This window comes from Nipponia nippon, unplaced genomic scaffold, assembly GCF_047370975.1.
Source record: "Nipponia nippon isolate SJK-2023a ecotype South Korea unplaced genomic scaffold, ASM4737097v1 scaffold_2, whole genome shotgun sequence".
NCBI lineage: Eukaryota > Metazoa > Chordata > Aves > Pelecaniformes > Threskiornithidae > Nipponia > Nipponia nippon.
In genome coordinates, this window is record NW_028262336.1 from 87,825,001 (window position 1) to 87,843,815 (window position 18,815).

The 18,815-nt window shown below is 35.7% G+C and overlaps 1 protein-coding gene and 1 long non-coding RNA gene across 4 annotated transcripts in view; one reads left to right on the forward strand and one right to left on the reverse strand.

The window, feature by feature from the left end:
• LOC148055869 (uncharacterized) overlaps positions 1–11,594 on the reverse strand; it is a 21,915-nt gene extending 10,321 nt beyond the window's left edge. Inside the window, exons 1-5 of one of the 3 annotated variants that reach the window (XR_015704861.1) lie at positions 11,532–11,594; positions 7,717–7,789; positions 7,138–7,248; positions 5,463–5,530; positions 4,911–5,053 (exon numbers count right to left, since the gene is read on the reverse strand). This is a non-coding gene — a long non-coding RNA (uncharacterized LOC148055869). Of the gene's footprint in view, positions 1–4,910; positions 5,054–5,462; positions 5,531–7,137; positions 7,249–7,716; positions 7,790–9,724; positions 9,941–11,531 lie in introns of those variants that run through there. The other 2 variants (XR_015704862.1, XR_015704860.1) reach the window with 2 other exon arrangements.
• Positions 1–18,815, forward strand: part of DACH1 (dachshund family transcription factor 1) — a 366,376-nt gene that overhangs the window by 274,682 nt on the left and 72,879 nt on the right. The gene's annotated exons all lie outside the window — the stretch shown is intronic.

Below are 18,815 nucleotides of genomic sequence, written 5' to 3' on the forward strand. Positions count from 1 at the left end.
TCGAGGTTTCCCATTTATTGAGCCAGTCTTCTAGCTATTGGACTCTTGTGGAAGAGGGGGACCTGGGCATAACAGTAATTTCTGCTAGTCATCCACTATCAGAAGGGAAGGCAGGTGAATAGAGGTGCCTAACATTTGTGACTGATTCCCCATACATGGAAAGCAAACGAGAGATGAGCTCCTCTCTTAAGCGGGTGGTTCTGTTCTTTGGGAGCGCTTGGGAGCGTGTACAGGCAGTTGATAAAGGAAGGTGCCTAAATGAGGCAAACTGGCTCTCCCTGTGCAGGTTTTCAGAGGTGCTTACCCTTCTACTTTGGTTGTCCAGGAATTTCAATAGTTAAGCAAGGCAGTTGGGATTACTTCTTTAAGGCAAGAAGAGACTACAATTTGATGAGACAGCACCTATCTTAGAAACTGTATTCCATCTATGATCAATATAATTCAAAACCAGATAATAAAGTTAATATAATTAAATCTGGGACATGGTCAAATGATCACCTGCAATTAAGTTAGTCCTGTTTAATAAGTTGCTACCCCTCAGTTTTCTTTCAGTTGTCTCAGCTACTGCTCTCCTTTTTTAAAACATATTTGCTGACTGCTACTTGCTGGTTATCCCTTGCAAATCAAAAAGTACAGCAATTTCAAGAAAGTGTGAAAGGTTTGCAAATCTTACTGCTGTGGAAAATCTTCTTTCACTAGAAATTTTCCTTTGAAGAGTTCTGCAAGCACTTACAATGAAAAAAATTAATGGGTCACTAGTTGTATAAGATGATCTATAAAAGGACTTAGGAATCCTTCCTTAGGGGTCTATACTTTTTAGAAATCAGGTGTGCTAGGACATAGTACTAGCATTCCTGATGTTTTTCCAAGATCTGTAAGGAGAACAAGTCCTTAAACGAGATTTGCCAACAAAAATGCAAACTGTTATGGCACTTTTACCAGTATAGAAGGATAAGTAGCTAAAATTTGAGATTATCTAGCTGTTGTTGGGGGAGCTGGACATCCTAAACAGTGGATGAATACTAGACCCTCTGTTACAAATTCCTTCTGATTTGGGGAGGATTACCAAGATCTAGGCAAGATTTTTTTTTTTTTTTTTTCCAAAGTAGGTATAGTTTTTAATTCTGCAAACATTTGCAGTCATTGGACAGATTGCGCAAATCTGCTGGCCTGTTGAAAACAATGGGATGCTTTACTTAAAAGTGTGCAAATTACAATGCTCGAAAATACTTGCAGGGATCAAGGCAGGAAAGGCTAGTTTGTATGACTGAATGTTCTTTATCCACCATATCCTGTAAAATTATTACTGGTAAAATTATTAATATTAAAGATATGAAATGCCTACATGTTAATTGAAAAAGTAAAAGCTGGATATTACTTTATTTACAACAAAAAAATACATAATAACTGGGATTAGTATGTGAATTCAGAACTCTGACAATGATATTTATGGATCCAGACATAAACCAAATATCTTTCAGAATGCTAACTATGTAAAGCAAAGACAACAGTTATAATTTAAATCCAATGCTATTATTTTTTCCTCAAATTTATTTCTATTTGGGGAAGGGATGTCATTTTCATATTTAAATTCATTAGGTTGTGCTAATTTTGTACAAATTTTACATGCCTTAAAAGTGAAAGGTGGCTCTGGATGCCATGCCATTACAGATTAGCTGACTGAATCATGACAGACTCCCAGTTATGTAAAGTGGTTTCAGTTTATGTGGCATAATCCAGTTTTCACTGGATCCCATAGAATAAATACTGTGGGTATCCTGCCACACAGAAGAAGGCAGATCCAACCACACCCCAAGATCCAAGTGGACATACTTATATCCACATTACTTTGGGCAAGCACTTGAGCATGTCTGTCTTGGAGAGTGTTAGAGTAGTCCAAAATAAAAACAAAGACTGAGTTTAAGAAGCAAGTAGCGTGGACAGCCTTAACCTCTGACCCTTTTTGTGTGGCTGTGTATATGGCCAAAGGGACCATGAGCATGCTGCAAGCATAGCTTGGTGGTTAGAACATTCTTTTCTGGAACATTCTTTTCTGAAGTCCAGTCCCCAATGTACTGAATATTTTGATGTAGATTAACTAGAGCAGTGGTTTGAACTTAGAACTCCACATGCTTTGGAGAGTGCTCAGGTAAGTAAGCAGTAGAGTCGTGTTCATTCTTACATTGCTTTGCTCTTGGCAGAGGAACTTATCAGGGGAACAGGTTTAACAAAAGGTTATATCCAGGTTTAACCTGGATTTTCTTCACACGTGGAAGGGGAAGTGACTAAAATACATGCCTGAATTAGCTAGTGGTGACTGAATTTCCTCTGATAGCAGAGGGAAAAGAAAATCCTCCTACATTTCAAGGTAGTTTTGCAGATAACTGGAAAATTTCATCATCATCACCACTGTCCACCTGTGACAAAAACAGAAGTCTGACCAGCAGGTCAAGGGAGGAGATTCTGACCCTCTACTCCACTACGGTGAGACCCCACCTGGAGTACTGCATCCACCTCTGGAGTCCTCGGCACAGGAAAGGAATGGGCCTGTTAGAGTGGATCCAGAGGAGGGCCACAAAAATGATCAGAGGGATGGAACACCTCTCTTATGAAGAAAGGCTGAGAGAGTTGGCATTGTTCAGCCTGGAGAAGAGAAGGCTCCAGGGAGACCTTATTGCAGCCTTTCAATACTTAAAGGGGGCTTACAAGAAAGGTGGAGAGAGACTTTTTACCAAGGGCTGCAGTGACAGGACAAGTGACATTGCTTTTAAACTAAAAGAGGTTTAGATTGGATATAAGGAAGAATTTTTTTATGATGAGGGTGGTGATACACTGGAACAGGTTGCCCAGAAAAGCTGTGGATGCCCCATCATTGGAAGTGCTCAAGGTCAGGTTGCATGGGGCTTTAAGCAAACTGATCTAGTGAAAGCTGTCCCTGCCCTTGGCAGGGGGGTTAAACTAGATCCCTTCTCAATTTACAGAATTTTCAATCTAGGCACCTAAACTCAGTATGTTATGGACAGACTACCTAACACAAGGTGATAATTCCACTTAGGTGGAAGATGACTATGTTAAGTTTCATGTGAGTTTCGAGTACGGTGTCATTGTAATAACCAAGTTCCTCTGAGGACTTAAGAAACCTTATGTTTTTGTACCTAAATAAGTAATAAAAAGCCATAAACAGATCCCAGAATCCAAGCCTGTCTTTCACTGAGTCTACATACTTCCCACTTTAGAGCTAAGATATTTCTAATAAAACTACCTGAATTGAAGGGCTTACAGGAGAAAAAATGTGTCTTATAATTGCTAAACTAGTTACCTACACAAAGCTAATTAAAACCCTTTAACAGATCTTAATTGGGACCTAAATTGCACTACACCGGGACTTAAGTGGTATACGGTGTTGGTTCAAGACCTCTACCTGAAAGCGAATGTCATCATATGGAGCAGATTCTTATCATGCTTGCAGCATCATAAAACTCCTCGGAAACCAAAAAGAATCAGGTTCTGTTTTATATAACTATGCTGACTTTTGCTAATTACATTCCTAATCAATAATTCTTCATCACTGAATCCTGAGTGTAAGGCAGTTTTCTTAAAAGTTCCTTCAGTCAAATGTATGTAAAACACAGCAAATTACTAATAGATGTAGAATAAGATTAAAACAGTATTTCGGACAAAAGAGAACATAGGTTTTTCTTTGATGTTAATTTAAGGAGTAATATCTCTTGATAACAGTTTGACCATACTTAAGGAATTTGGTGTCTGTATCTTTGTTTTCTAAGAATTATGATGTCATTTAGGATCAAAGAAAATAGAAATCCGATTCTTTTTTGAAGTTGCTGTTGTGCAGTATCAATTCTGGCTTCTAATGATATTCAAGTACATAGTGAGATCTACTACTCTAATAACCCACATATAATATCCTTCCTAAGAACTACGTGACAAAAGGCATTTGTAATTATATTTACTTCTGAAAGATTATGGTTTATAGTTAAACCAAGAGAGGCATCCTGTCATTTTCAGAACCCGTTAAATGTGACAGAATCTATTTTTCTGCCAACTTGTGAAGACCAGGCAGAGAGCAAATTTGCTGTGGTCAGCTAAGTGTAACCACTGAGCAGGAAAGTGAATTTAATAATGCATTATTGTTCTTCACTGAAGGTGAACTGTTACAGTGCCTTTGTTATAGCAGACTTTGCCTCTGCTTAGGTTTCCAGATGCCGTGCAGATTACCTGATTAAAATCTCTAATGCATGATAAAATGTTCCATGTACGCTTTTATATTAACATAAATGCATCAGTTTTTGAGGACTGTGACACTAAAGCTAATTGGAAATATTTACTACTCCATTATATGGTGCATATTACAAATAAGGATTTATTATATGTAGAATAAATGATGAGCAGCTGAGAATTCACAAGGCTTATAACTACACTATGGTTTTTGGGGGGTTAATATAATGAGAGCAAATCTCAAGAGGTTTATGATAGCACCTCAAACTCCTGAGCTGATGTTGGATGTTGGTCTTCTGTTTTCATTTTTATTTCACACAGTAATTCAGCTGAAAGAGAAAATATTCCTCCTGGCCAAGTGCTGTTCTTTTCTTGGCTGTCTTCTGTCATCATTTTAGCACTTTCAGCTCTTTATGTTTTCTAGCTTCCTCCTGCTTTTCTTTAAATTTTGTCCCTTTTTGGTTATCCTATCAACTTCCTATTAAAATATAAAGCATGATAATTCACTTGTCACCAACAAGCTGAATTCCCTTCTTTTCCTAAACAAATGGAAGTAAAATCAGCATGGGTTCATATTATTTAAAGTTCGTATCTATCTGTCCAAAAGACATCTTGTAATAATTCAATGCTGCAAAAATATTTTGTTGAAAGAAACACACATTATATGTACAGACCTGGATTCAACTCTCCAATCTGTCACTGTCACCATCACCCCCTGTCAGTGTTTTTGTGACCTGTTCGAGTCACGTCTTCATCTGTAGCATCCGCCTCTGTACTGGCGAGAGGTTTACTTAATCATATTCTGAAAATTTGTGAACTTCACATGGAAGGCATTAAGAGTAAAATATAGTTTTAGACACATACAAATACACAGTTAGTATAACAGGCACAGTGTTCAGCAGAGGCCGTATATTGGAATATAGGCTTTAGCAGAACGATGCAAGAGAGATGCCCAGAGCCCACACCTGTTGTGCAGTTAACTCAGGTGAAGCTGTAATGATTAATGCAAGCAAAAGAAGCCCCCCCCCCCTTTTTTTTTTCTTTAAGAAAAACCATTGAACAAGGTTGTGTGTTACTTCCCATTTTACTGCTTTAAAGGACCTATGTTTATATACTTAATCTATCTAAATATATAATTATGTTTTGTGTTCAGAAGAGCTAATGTAGATTTCTGCCTTGACTCTGGGGATAAGATCGCTACTACTTGCTTTTTGAAGTATATTTACATCTCGAAAAATGAAGTTGGGAATCAGAACTGATGAGCAATGTCTCCCATGACTAGACATCTTGTCTTCTGCAGGGAGAGAGAGAGAGATGGATCAGATATTTTAAATAATTGTGGATGGACACTGCTTAAACTACAGTTGTCAACAGCAAACTTTATTGGAAAGAAGGAGAGGGAGGTTTTACTTTTACCTTTGTCATACGTGTGAATATCACAATGGGCCAAACAGAGAAGAAGCTCAGGAGACTGAAGGGAGGGGGGATTCATAAAAGGAGCAATTGGATTAGAATTGGACTTTGGCAGGGAATGGTGGATGAGAAGCTGATAGATTCTGACTTGTTATTAAATTAGAAAAAGGAAATAGATAATTTCATAGCAGAATCAGCTTTTCTTTCTGTGTAGTCTTTTATCCACTATTTTTGCAAAGTATTTATGAAATGGATTTTGTTCCTCATAAAAAACTGTTCAACTTTAAAGGACTTAGAGGGGAAAAGAATTGTCTGATAATTGTTAAATTGGGAGGTTTAATTACCTCCACAGTTAATTAAAACTCTTTAACTGCCCTCTTGGTGTGACAATGATACTTTCTCCTTTCTAAATGAAAGTGTAAAGGTTAAACAAAGCGGCAATCTAGCAAACAGCCTACTAGAATTTGTAATCTGACCCTGAGATCTACTGTTTACTTTGCAGAAATTACAGTGCTGGAGTGTAAAACAGGTGCAGAACACTTGATACTGTTGCCCACTGTTACACAAATGACTTGCTTTTTACCAGGCACGTAGAATTTTCTGTGTTTCCTAAAAAACTCCAGAAACCCTAGATTAACAAAGTGGAAAAACTCAGTCTGTTCCTTGGCCGTGACCTTGGCAGTGAGACAAAAGGAGATTGGCAATGTAAGATATTTGTTGTACGCAGGAGAAAAGACTCACCACTGGAGCCCTGCAGATATAGCTAAAATGCCTTAAACAATTGTTGAAGTTATCACTAATAGTAGGGACATTTTAGCACTTGGTAACCTAGGACAAATAGGTATTTATTTTGCCAAAGATACATTATACTATTTTAACATCTTTTTTCTTTTTTTTTTTCCTTAAAAAAAAAAAAAGGGAACACTTTATTATGGGTCATTTTGCAAATAATATGGGACAATTCTTTTCCCACAATTTTTTTCGCTGAGCATGTTTCTAACCAGTTCAACATTCAGAAAATGACTACTAGAAATAATGGGTATCGGACGCCTCTGAGCACAGAAAAGTTCTGAATGCACTGCAGGAGCTCACAGTATATGCCTTGTGATAGAAGGTTTATACATTGATCATCTTAATAGGAGATACCTATGGAAGTCAGTACGTATGAAATCTAACCAATCACATCCTGGGTCAGGTTAAGGACATATATATATATGAATTCAGAAATTCAGCTGGCCGATGTAGTTCTGCAGTTTTTTCTCAACAAACAAGACTCAAATTTCCTGCAACCAATGATTTAAATCAGGAGCTAAGATTTAATACTGTTCAGATGGAGGAATTTTAAAAAAATAAACCTGTATAGTAAAGGTTTGTTTAAAGAGGTTTATCTTAGATTATAATTCTGGTTAAAACCAGCCTCCCGTGTATCTCTTCTATGTGAAGACTTTTTAGGAAAGTATTTAGGTCTATGCTGTAAGTTTAGCCTACCCTCTCCAAATACTGAATTTAGAGTATGCAGAATTGTTTTCTCCTCTGTGTCCAGAGTGTCTGCCTTCTGGTTTTCCTGACATGAGGATCTGCATCTGGCACCTTTTTTATCTGTGATTAGAAAAAAAAGGGATTAAAACTTTGTTCAACAAAGATCTGCTCAAATATAGACTTTTTTGCCTGAAAAGTTATGTTTTGTCTGCATGCAATTTTTGCAGTTCAAACAAAATAGCTACATGTGTTCAGTTTGTAGCAGTCTGATGTGTGGGACAGGGAAAACATGTCCATTTTCCATTGTATGAACTCATAAAAATACAACTTCAATTACTTTTTAGCTGCATTTTCAAGGCACGTTTCTCCTTTGTTACATAGCAAAGCCTCAATATAACAGGCCATAAATTCTGCTAAATAAAAGAGAGCTAGGGAGTGAGCTTAAGCACTGAATCCTTGATTGTCCATACTGCTTAATTGTTAGCTTTTAGCCTGGCTCTGTTTTGACTACTACAATTAGCTCCCTCCAAAACGCATCTGCTCTAGAAAGTACTAGCACTAAATAATGTGGACACAAGAAAATCTTACCGCTGCATGGTCAGAGATCAAATCGCAGCCCTTTTGTTTAACACTACGACATCCAAACACAAGGGAATAATGTCTGTTTCGGGAAAGGATATTGGATCATGATTTTATTAACAGAATATTTTATTTATGACAAAATAGTATCTATGATCCTGCCATCTTTAAGATTGCAGTCCCTGCTCTGCTTGCTTTCATTTAATATCGAAAATGTTTAAGACCCACTTTGCAAATCTGCAGACTCCCTTTCTTTGTACAACTTATGATTTAAAGCAATTGGATTTCTTCAAATTGAAGTTTTCTAACCACATACCATTTCCCAGCCTTTTGGTGGATTTCTTGCAAAACGTTTGAGCGGGGTTTGTCCATTCATTTCACCTTAAGAGAGTCCTACTGCATTAAACTTGCACATTAGCACTACAGATACTCTCTTGTACCCAATTATTACCCATTAGAAAACAGTTGCTGAAGCCAGTCAATAGCTTTGCTACCCAAAGTTATGCTAACAAGTGGAATCTTTGTTTTTACACTTTATCTTTGGAAAGTCCTTAGCCTGTCATTATCTCCAGGTTGCGCTTGATGCATTTCTGCAAAATGTCAGTCAGAGAGGATTTCCTTTTCTGCTATTAGCTAAGGTGGGATGGATGAAATGTAAAGGGAAATTTGCACAGAAACTGAATAATTGAGTTCTTTGGTTGCCTGTTTCTAAAGAGAAATGTCAGTTATTGGTTCTAAACTTACGTTCTGATTTTTTCATCAGAAATATGGCATAGGAAACCTTTCCTGTTGTTCTGTTAGACACTCTGTTATACTTTAACCATTATAACTTTTGAGGTGGAAGAATCGAGGTAATATATTAATTATTTACTTTGAAAAACAGTGAATGGAGATAATTCTTATGCTTAAAGTCATAAGTTTTGAACAATAATTTATTTTTGTAAATATCAAAAATTATGTTCTACCTTATCTAATGGACATAAAAATAAAATACATATTTCCTAACTGGCCTATAAGAACTGTATGTCTCAACTCTGAATTACATGTCAGTGCTTCTGAGCACTGATTAAAATGATGTAACACAGTAAATAAGTAGATACAACTTGATCCCATGTATTTAACCCTTACAAATAGGCTTGATTAAGAATGGAATTCATAGCTGAAACCCAAAAGTACGCTGAACAGTATTTAATTGCAGATAGGTACAGAAATAAAAGAACTTTTTCATTTTGTCCTATACATTTCCAGAGTGATTACAGCATTACAGAATTCTACTACAACTTTTTGTGTTTGTTTGTTTTTTTTTTTTCTCTTTTCTGTTTTGGATTATTTAACATTAAATTTTTATAATTAAAACCTTAAGGAACTAAGACGAGGGTGTGTTCATTTATAACCAATTTTATTTAATTTACTTGATTCAATTTAAAAGATAAAGCTGGGTGGCTAATGAAATTTTCAGTTTAATTTGTGCACTAAATAGTAACAGGTAGGAAACAATTATGTAAAATTTTAATTGGAATTTACAGGGGGAATGAGGATTTAGTCAAATTAACATTGGTTTAACCTAAAATGTTTTTTATTATTTTTTAATTTTAAAAGGATACATTTTTCAGTTATGTTACTGCTTTAAAAATGATAACTATCTTAATTAATTTAAATGAAAAATACATTGTCCAAAAATACCCAAACCTTTCAAGAACTGTCTTCAAAACAGCAAAGAAAAATCAAATCATTGCTTATGCTTTTGTTTTGTCCAATTTATTTACTCAGCTGAACACATTAACTGAATTAATAAACAATTTTGACTTTTTGTTCATTGACATTTCAGCACGATTATCTTTCTTAAGTTTACACTGGTTTTCCCCATAGCTACAATCCCAAATTAGTATACAACATCAAATGTTGATGAAAGCATAGCATTAGTACTAGTTCATTCATTGTGGATTGGACTGAGAATTAGAATTTAGTTCTTGTTTTGAGTGGGAGGAGAATGTGGGAGAGGAATTGGAATATTTACCATGTTGCAATCAGAAAGTTACGATGGCAATTTTTTTTTTCCTTTTTCCCAATAAGCTGAATTCTAATTACATTTACTGAATACTTAAATGAAGGACAAAAATGAACAAAAGCTTTTAAAGAAGATGATGCCAGTCATGTTTTTCTTTTGATTTGGTTTGCATTTTACGTGGTTTGTTCTTTCAGTTATTGTATGTTTAGCCAACCATCAGCCCCATCCTGAAAGTCAACAATAATAAAAATGTAAATCATCATCAAAAGCATGCCTTGCAGTGAGAGAACATTTCAAAGATTGTTTATCAGTTGTTCATTTTCTCCTGTCAGATGTTGAAATCTTTTACTTCCCATCATATTGCACAGAAATGCAGTTTTACTGATAGTGTCTACTTGTAGCTAAGCTGTGAAAAAGTCAAAATTTCATTTTGTAAAAGCAGTTATCACACAGAGTACTGCAGACCTAGGTTATTGGTCCTTATTTAGCAAGCTCACAGATAAGATGTCTAATTTCCTGGCCAACCTTTTTGTATGTGTGTCTGTGTGTGTAAGAGTGTGTATGTATGTGTGTGGGCCCACTAAAATATATAATATTAATAAAAAATACTCTATACAGCTTTTTCACTTGCAGTATACACATACAGAAATAAACACCAGCCATGAAGTCACTGTGAAAAAATAAGATTTTAATTATTAAATTAACTGTTAATATTATATTACAGTATTTTTAAGTGCTGCATAAAAATTTAATTAGAAATACGAGATGTGTGGACTACCTGACTTAACATTGAGCACAATTTAATACAGACTCAATCAAGTTCTTCTGCTGTTGATTTAAGTTTCAAAAATTTCCATATCTAAATTAGAGCTGTTCTGAAAAAATGTAGGGGAAAAAGATATGTTAACCGGTTTAATACAGACTTCTGTAGTAGAAAATGTGTAATACAATAGAGGTTTGTCTACTCTTTCTGTAGATGGCTTCTCTGATATATTAAAATAATACACCTATTTTCAACTAAAGGAAACTTATACCAACATTTTTTCTTAACCTTTAAAAATACTAAAGATACTGAATAGTAAAAAATAACATATTTTGATATCATCTTGGTCAGGTACAGTGAAGGAATGGCTGAAAGACCTGTTTAGTCTATCTGAGGGAAAAATTCGAAGTCACAAAGAATTATTTTAAGAAGTCTTTCTGTAATTGTTTTTTATATAACACATGAACAGCTTCCTAGTTGTCCTGATTTGGGGTATTTTTTTTCTTTTCCACTTTGTTTATAGCTCGTACTTTGGAAAGAAATGCAGTAAGTGTAGTGAAGTTGCTAGGGAGGTAGGAGAATGACTTACTAGTGGAACTTCAGAATGAGTAGACCTAGGTTTGATCCGAGCAATTTTTTCTGAAAGCAGAATTATGAAAACAGAATTTCATGCAAGAATTGCAGGACTATTTAATTACATCTGCTTTCATTATGCACTTTCATTATGCATTTTGCTGTTCACTACAGTGTTTCATAGAAGAGCAAGTATATTCTATCCTGCACATCAGCTACATTCTGTAGTTTCAGCTGCAGTTGAAGCTAACACAAGTGGAAAAATAATTTTGTGGATGTTTTTCTCTGCTCTTAAAATTTTTCTCTAAATCTATACTCCCTTTTTAGCACAACAAAATGAAACCTTGATTACTGTTAATAGTCGACTCATTTAATAACACAAACATGGCTCCACAAATATAATAATGACCACAAAAATTAAATGGCAGTTTGAAAAATATAGGTAGCTACTATATTGCCAGGATAGATGAAAATTCATACCTGAGTTCCAAGCCCTTTGCCCAAACCTGAGTTCTTGCATTTTATTTTTATGCTTCAATGAGCTGCTTTTCATAATTAAACAACTATCTGTAGAGCTGTTCTTTATGTGTTTATTAAAGATTGTCTAACTCATTTCCTGTTGACAGAAAATTGTTTGAGTAGCAAAGTAACTGTTTTAAATAGCTGACATCCAAGAAAACGAAGAGGACTGTTTAACTGGGTTAAGTTTGCTCATGTATTTCATGGGGAATTTTTAAACTGTAATCTTTACTTGAAGTGAATTACTATTGTGCAGTGTTTTAATTCCTTTAAAAATAACATCCATTTTAGTGCATTATAAAAGTCTGAACTCTGTAAGCATTATCAATGCCCATGAACATCTGTCTAAAGTGGCATAATTCCAAAGATACTGCAAAAGTTAAAGTTCAGTTGGTAATTTTGTCTATTTTTTGGGTAGCACCGATTTCATAAGGCCTGAACTTAATCATTGCTATTACTCTGTTTCTCTCTCTCTCTTTTCATTTTCTTTTTGGGAAGAAGAATGAAAAAAAAAAGACCCACCCAACAATATTGTTTAATTGCCTGAAAATGAAGCTAAAAGACCTCTACACACCAAATCTAAAATGAGAACTAGGCATTTTATAAATTCCGTATATACTCTTTCCAACTTGAACATTTCAGTTATTAACTTCAGCTTTGGTGAGCTCATTTTAAAAGAAGTAGCCTTTATCTCATGATGTAAATTAAATAGCTGTTGTCAGGTCTATTAGAGTATTATTTTATTTACCCCACAGCTGATAATAGAGTCACACAATTCACTCTGGACTGGTCTTCCCGTAAGTTATAGCTATGATGTCTCCAAAGGGATAAAAAAAGTCATATCCTCTACTTCTCGGCTTATTTTCATCATTACGTATATTCCTATGCTATAATAAATCACATGAAATACTTTTTGTAGCTATAGGGCTCAAGGAGTATCTTCTGTGCTTGATATTTATTTGAGCTCCAGAAATATAAATATGTCTAAATCTTGCTGAATGAGGATCTATGTTGTACGCTAATACAACAGTGTTTAGACATGTTTGAAGTTTGAGAAATGTAATTAAATAACCCCAATGCAGTCATACTATATGCATAGTCTCAAACGTGTATGTTTTATATGAAATACAGCATCCAGAATATTGTTGCTCAGTAAACTATGAAAGGTAAATGAACATCCTGAAAGCCTGACCTCACCATACGACATGGGAGAGGAAAAAATACTCATCTTCTTAAGCAATTAAAGAGCGCTTTGCAGGACAAACCCTGACTACTGCAGCCAGTTTGTAGCCTATACCTAACCAGATGGTGGGCTATGTTGCTGGAGAAAAATTATCTGTTGAATAATGGGACTGATTCTGTCCTCAGTGATTTCACAGTTTCCTTGATGCAGAAGAGGAACAGAAAGCCAAAGTAGCCCTGGTTTTCCTTTAATTTCTGTCTAATTTCTTTCTGTTTATTCTACTAGGAGGAAAGAGGTAAAAAAGAAAGATTTCTTAGGTAAATTGATACTGAGAACTAGGATTAAATTTAGAGGAAGACCCTCAGCACCTTATTGGGTCCTCCCACATAACAGCTCTGCTTCACCAAACAGTCGTGATGACAGGTTTGGAGATCTTGGAAGAACAGATTTTGGAAAGCAGCCATATTTTTGGCAGAGTATCTATGCATGCGACTAATTGATTTCTAGACCTGCTGTGTGCTTCCATCATACTATTCTCAACTCAGAGTTTTAGTTTTATATTCTCCTCCTCACCTTGATGCATGTGTGTGATAACATTGCTCATTCACACTCTCCAGCTTCAAACTGTAGCATCTATTTCAGTTTACTTCAGTCTAAACATGTAGGGTTTCACAGAAAGTGAATGGAGCAGGAAGTGCGCTTCCACAAGCTTTTATATGCCTTCAGACCTGCTCTCAAAGGTTTTAAAGGATTGTTCCTCTTGGTTTTCCGTATGAGATTAGCGTGTAGATTTTGGAAAATGTTTTACAACTTGTGATCACAAAAAAGACCTCTGCTAGGGTAACCTTGTATAATGTGAGGGAACTTCACAGAGCTGTTCTATTTCTTGAGCGCAGGATGATGCAGTTTATGTTCAACTGGATTGGACCAAAGATGGAGAATGGTGGAATGGCTAGAGAAACAGAATAGTGAAAGGACAAGAGATTGAGATACAGGAAATTCCATTTAAACATAGGAAAAGTCTTTTTTACTGTGAGGGTGGTGAAGAGAGGTGGTGGAGTCTCTCTTCACATAGGTATTCAAAACCTGTCTGGACTTAGTCTTGGTCTGGGGCAGGACTAGGTGGTCTCCAGAGGTGCCTTCCAACCTCAACAATCCTGTGATTCTGTAAATTGGTAAGGAAATGGTAAGAGTAGTTAATGAAAGAACACATGATCAAGATTTTCCCTGTTATTTTTCAACTGTAAAATGACCTGAAGAGAGGCAGTGAACAAATGAGATGCTTGCTTCATTTTGCTGTGTTCTTATGGGAGAAGAAAACCAAAATGATTTATCTGAGAACACAAGGCACATTTTGTCTAATATTTTCGTGTTCCCAAACACTTTGGTCTTGTTTCCTGTGTTTCGGGATCCATATGCCATGGTTTGCTCTCTATGTGTGGTTAAGGAATCATATAATTCATTTTATATAGCACTGATAATGCAGACCATTTGTGTTCTCAAAAGCTTTTTCAGAAGCCTTTTTTATTATTATTTTTTAAGTAAAATCCCCTGAAAGAAAAGCACACCTATAAAATGAATTGATTACATAGCCATCCTAGCAACATCTTCACACCCTAGTTAACCGTAAATGTTTTCTTTTTAGAACTCTTTGTCTTTTAAATCTGGTTAACAGAATATCTATTTTTTACACAGAACTTATTTTACTAAACCTGCAGAGGCTTTAAAAAGTTTGGAAGTCTCAGAAAGATCTCAACATGGAAGGGTTTTCTTTAGTAGTGCTTCATAAACTTGAATACTTTTAAGTGTAAGTCAGTGTCTTCTCAAAGTAACATGAATCTAAAACATTAAAGGTTATTAAAGCTTTATCAACAAAACAAATTGGAGGCTGAAAAATTATAATTACCATTGAGGTATTATTTTGAGTAACTGTATTTAGTTATAACTATTCACACATAAATCAGAAGTCATAACTGCATTGGAATCAGCGTATAAAATTTATCAGAATCTTTTGCAATATTTATCTTCTTAAAAAGTGGCAAACACATGTTTCAGATACTTTAATCAACCATTTTTGAAACAGATTTCTGACAGAGCTATATAATTGTGGACCAGTAATCATAACTGAAAATGTGAGGAAGTGGGTTTTTTTCTGATAGCTCAGGCACTGGGTGGCTCTCATGGATTTTCAGATGACTTATTTACCAGCTGAACAGGGGAGGTATGTGCCATGTAGATAATACAGAAGTAACAGGTTTGGAAAATCTGAACTCACATTCTACCTCCATTAAAACCAACTGGTTGTTTTTGGGGTTTTTTTCTGCCTGTAGTTTTTTGGACTGCGGTGCTTTGGATTTGAGGTGTTTTTCCAGCCACCAGCATCTGAACAGCTCCATATCAGATGTGATCTTTGCAAAGCACAACAGTACATTTCTTTACTCCAGTACTTAATCTACTTGCAGCCTTTAATTGAAAAAGGTTGGATTATTGTTTTTCATTTAAAGCTTTCATCAGCTTTTAAAATTGATAGTGCCTATATTCACAGGGGATTAAGGAAGAAAATAAGTATACATTTTCACAGCCTTTAAATCACATAATTTGCCACTGAAATTAATGTGTATCATCTTGAATTATTCTTTGATCTTATACGTAAGTGCTCTGCTATTTAAAAAGAGTCTTAATAACAAAACTACGAAAGGCAGTTCAAAGCCCTTTTATCATTTTTTTTTTTCATTAGTATCTCCCATTTTCATTTCATTGCTTTTGTTCCTTACCACCTTCTTCATCCAGAAAAATAAGTAACAGCCAGTGTCGCTTTTGAAATGGAAAAATGGTTTCAAATCACTGGCAAAGCTTAATGACTTCTGACTGCTGAGATATGTTAATTTAAGCCAGACCAAATGTTCCTCAGCTGCAAATATTTGGTGTTGTTCACTGGGAACTGGCAAGATTTATGAGGGCCCAGTGGCAAAGGCTTTCTGCTCACATGCCTCACATTACAATTGTTTCACATGTTAGATGATAAAAGGCTGTTTGGGAAAAAAAAAAAAAAGTAAAGTGGGGGAGAGGAAGGAAAAGAATCAACTTTTCACAGAAAATGTGTATAGGTCCAAAGAGGACGAGGACTTAGAAAGACAGCTATGCTTTTTTTCTGTCAGTGAATCTTCTCAAAGAACCATTTAACTGCTGAATTAATGTGGTATTCTCATGCCAATCTGCATTCTTTTCGCCTTCTCAAAACATCAAAATCCATGTGACTGGATGGTTCAAAGCACTGGTAATGGGGCAGAGAGGACTTTATTTTTTTTTATTTTTATTTTTGTTTTTTACTTCTAGGTGGCCAGTCCAAACCTACTGTAAACTGATAGTGGCCAAAAGTTATTAACCTTTGGCTCTTTGGTTATTTCGGGAAATTAAGTTAGTGTTCTCAGTTCAGTAATGAGTAGACAGGTATCTACATCATAAATACCACAGTAGCTTATGCTGATAGACACTCTTGATAGGGGAATCTTACAGAGATAGGGCAGAGACCAAACTGTCCTCTGGAAGAAGGCACCTGCATGACTAGCACTTCAATAGGAAAAACCTGTGGAAGCATTCCCTGCCATTCTGGATATTAGTTTTTAAGACTGTAAATTGGGAAGCATTCAGTCTGTCATAATTCAACAATAACAGCAAATTAAAAAGGCAGAGGAAACAGGGCATTATACAAGTTATGTTCATAAACTTCTTTTTTTCATATATGCTTAAAGGGAAACTTTTAGCCTCTTTTTAATGAAAAGAAAAATTATTTCCTGACTGGCTTACATTTACTCTTTAATTTGTAAGTGACTGTGAAATTTGAGGGTCTTACTGTTTTCCTAAATATTCTAATAGGACTGGATCTTTTTTTCTTTCTGAAAGCAGAAGCCAAAAACTAGTACTAGCATTTCTTGGTGTGCAGAGAAAAGAATGAATGCCTTCTCTGCTGGGTTAAACAACACATTGCCTATAGCTCTTCTCCTACCCACACTTAAAACCTTTGAGGCAAATATAGTTTTGCTTTCCGAGTCTGTCTGAGGTTGTTATTGTCTAAAGCCTAATTGCTGCTTTCATGCATATAGCTAACCTCAGCATTAGAGCTACTGGCTTACCACTGCTGATAGTACTTTAATGCTTTACCACTGCTTTTTGTACCCCATTCCTTCTAGTACCTGATAGAAGAAGTACGTTGTCCCAAAATTCACAGGGAGGAAGGGTACAGCAGCTTTACTCATGCTGGATCAAATCACAGCCCCCCAAACCAAACAAAAATCGTGCAGCGTATCTCTGGAAGTCTTAGGGGCATCCTAAGCTGAGTGAGCATCAGTGCGAATTCATTCAAACTTTACGGTATGGATGTTTGCAATCAGAATAGATTAACCCCGATTATACAAATCAGCTACAGTGAAGGTCTACTAAGCACAGAAATGACTGCTCTAATGATTATAAGGTGATAACTCCTGGGCGGTATTCAGGGTTTCCAGTGAAGGTAGTGGGAGCTGTGAGGGCTAAGTGCATTCCTAGCATTTCGAACAGGAAAGAGAAATGCCTCTGCAGGGGTCAAAATGCCCCCTTGAGTGTTAAGAAAGGCTTTTCACTTTTTCAAATGTACATAATGGTTCTCATAGATAAGAGAAATATCTTGAAATAAATAAACCAAATGTTGGTGTTTTTTTTTTTTTAATATTTATTAACTAAAATATGGAAAACTATGATGTTCATATTTGCATTTAGGCTGAAACTATTGTTCCTTAGGGGAAAAAATACACCATGTATTTGTGCTAAACACTTTAGTTATGCCCTTCACTGGGATAAAAGGAAAAAAAGCTGACAGCCAGCAAAAGAAAAAAATCCAAATTCTTTTCTCGCATTAAATATGACACAGATTGTAAAAAGCAATATTTTTACCCTTGAAATGTTTAGAAGTATTGACATTCTGTCCACTCAATTGTCAGCTTGTCTTTAGAGATAGAGCTTCCAGGTTCTTAGCATTTAGTGAACTGACACTGATCTCTATTCTTCTTTAAACTTGTATGCAATTCTTGGCTTAAAAAACCCTCCATGATACCACGAAAGGTTATTCTTGCTGTGGACACTTTAAAAATTCTGTGCTATCCTTATGGCTGTTTTCCTGATCTTCCAAGTTTGTATTATTAAATAAGCCTTATTCGTTTTACTTTAAGTCTCAACAAAGCTTGAAAAGGGATTTGGGAATATTATGGGCTTCTGCATGTCCTGGGGTAACATGTAGAAGTTTTAGCTTGTGCTACTGGAAGGAAGCTCCTCGGTGCCTCCGAGCCGGTAAGGAAAGGGAAGCAGCAGGACCTATATAGAGGTAGAGCAGAGAGCTGGTGGAGTTAGAGGCAGACCTGGGAGGCAAGGGTTGTTTTCACAAGTTCTTCGGTTAATTCAGTGGGAATTTGTGTACATTAATTGGGCAGCACAAAATCAGCTTCACAAATCTGAGCGTCCAGCTTTGTGTGCTTAAAACCAAAGTCTGTGTCAGAGCCTGCCTTCCTTACCCAAGCAAAACTCTGGAGGAATTTAAATAAACAGTAAACATGAAAGACTGAAAAAAAGGATTTGCTCCTTTGTGTATCAAATAGGTATGTAAACAAAATTAGCTGCATGTTAATAAAGGTTAAAGCAAGAAAAAGTATAACATTGTAGAATAAATTGCCAAGCCTTCCTAGCAGAAGCAATGGCATCGCTTGATTTCTCTGCCATATTTCATATTGCAATGTTTACTTTAGAGTGCTAGAGAAGTCCCTTATGATTTAAATAAAGTTTGTCATGTTTTACTTCTATTGGCATGCAAATTCTTCAAGGATAAAATATCTGTTAAATTTTTCTGTTTTCTTTCACTCCTGCTTAAATGCTGAAGCATGATTTGTGGTATTTAACGTAATCAGAGTATCATTAATTTTCTGCTAAAATGTTTCTGCATATGGACATGCAAAATAAGTATCTACCATACCATCAGTTGGTTAAAGAATCAAAATGAGGATGACAGTGTTTTTCTAAAGAAGATTTCTCTGAAT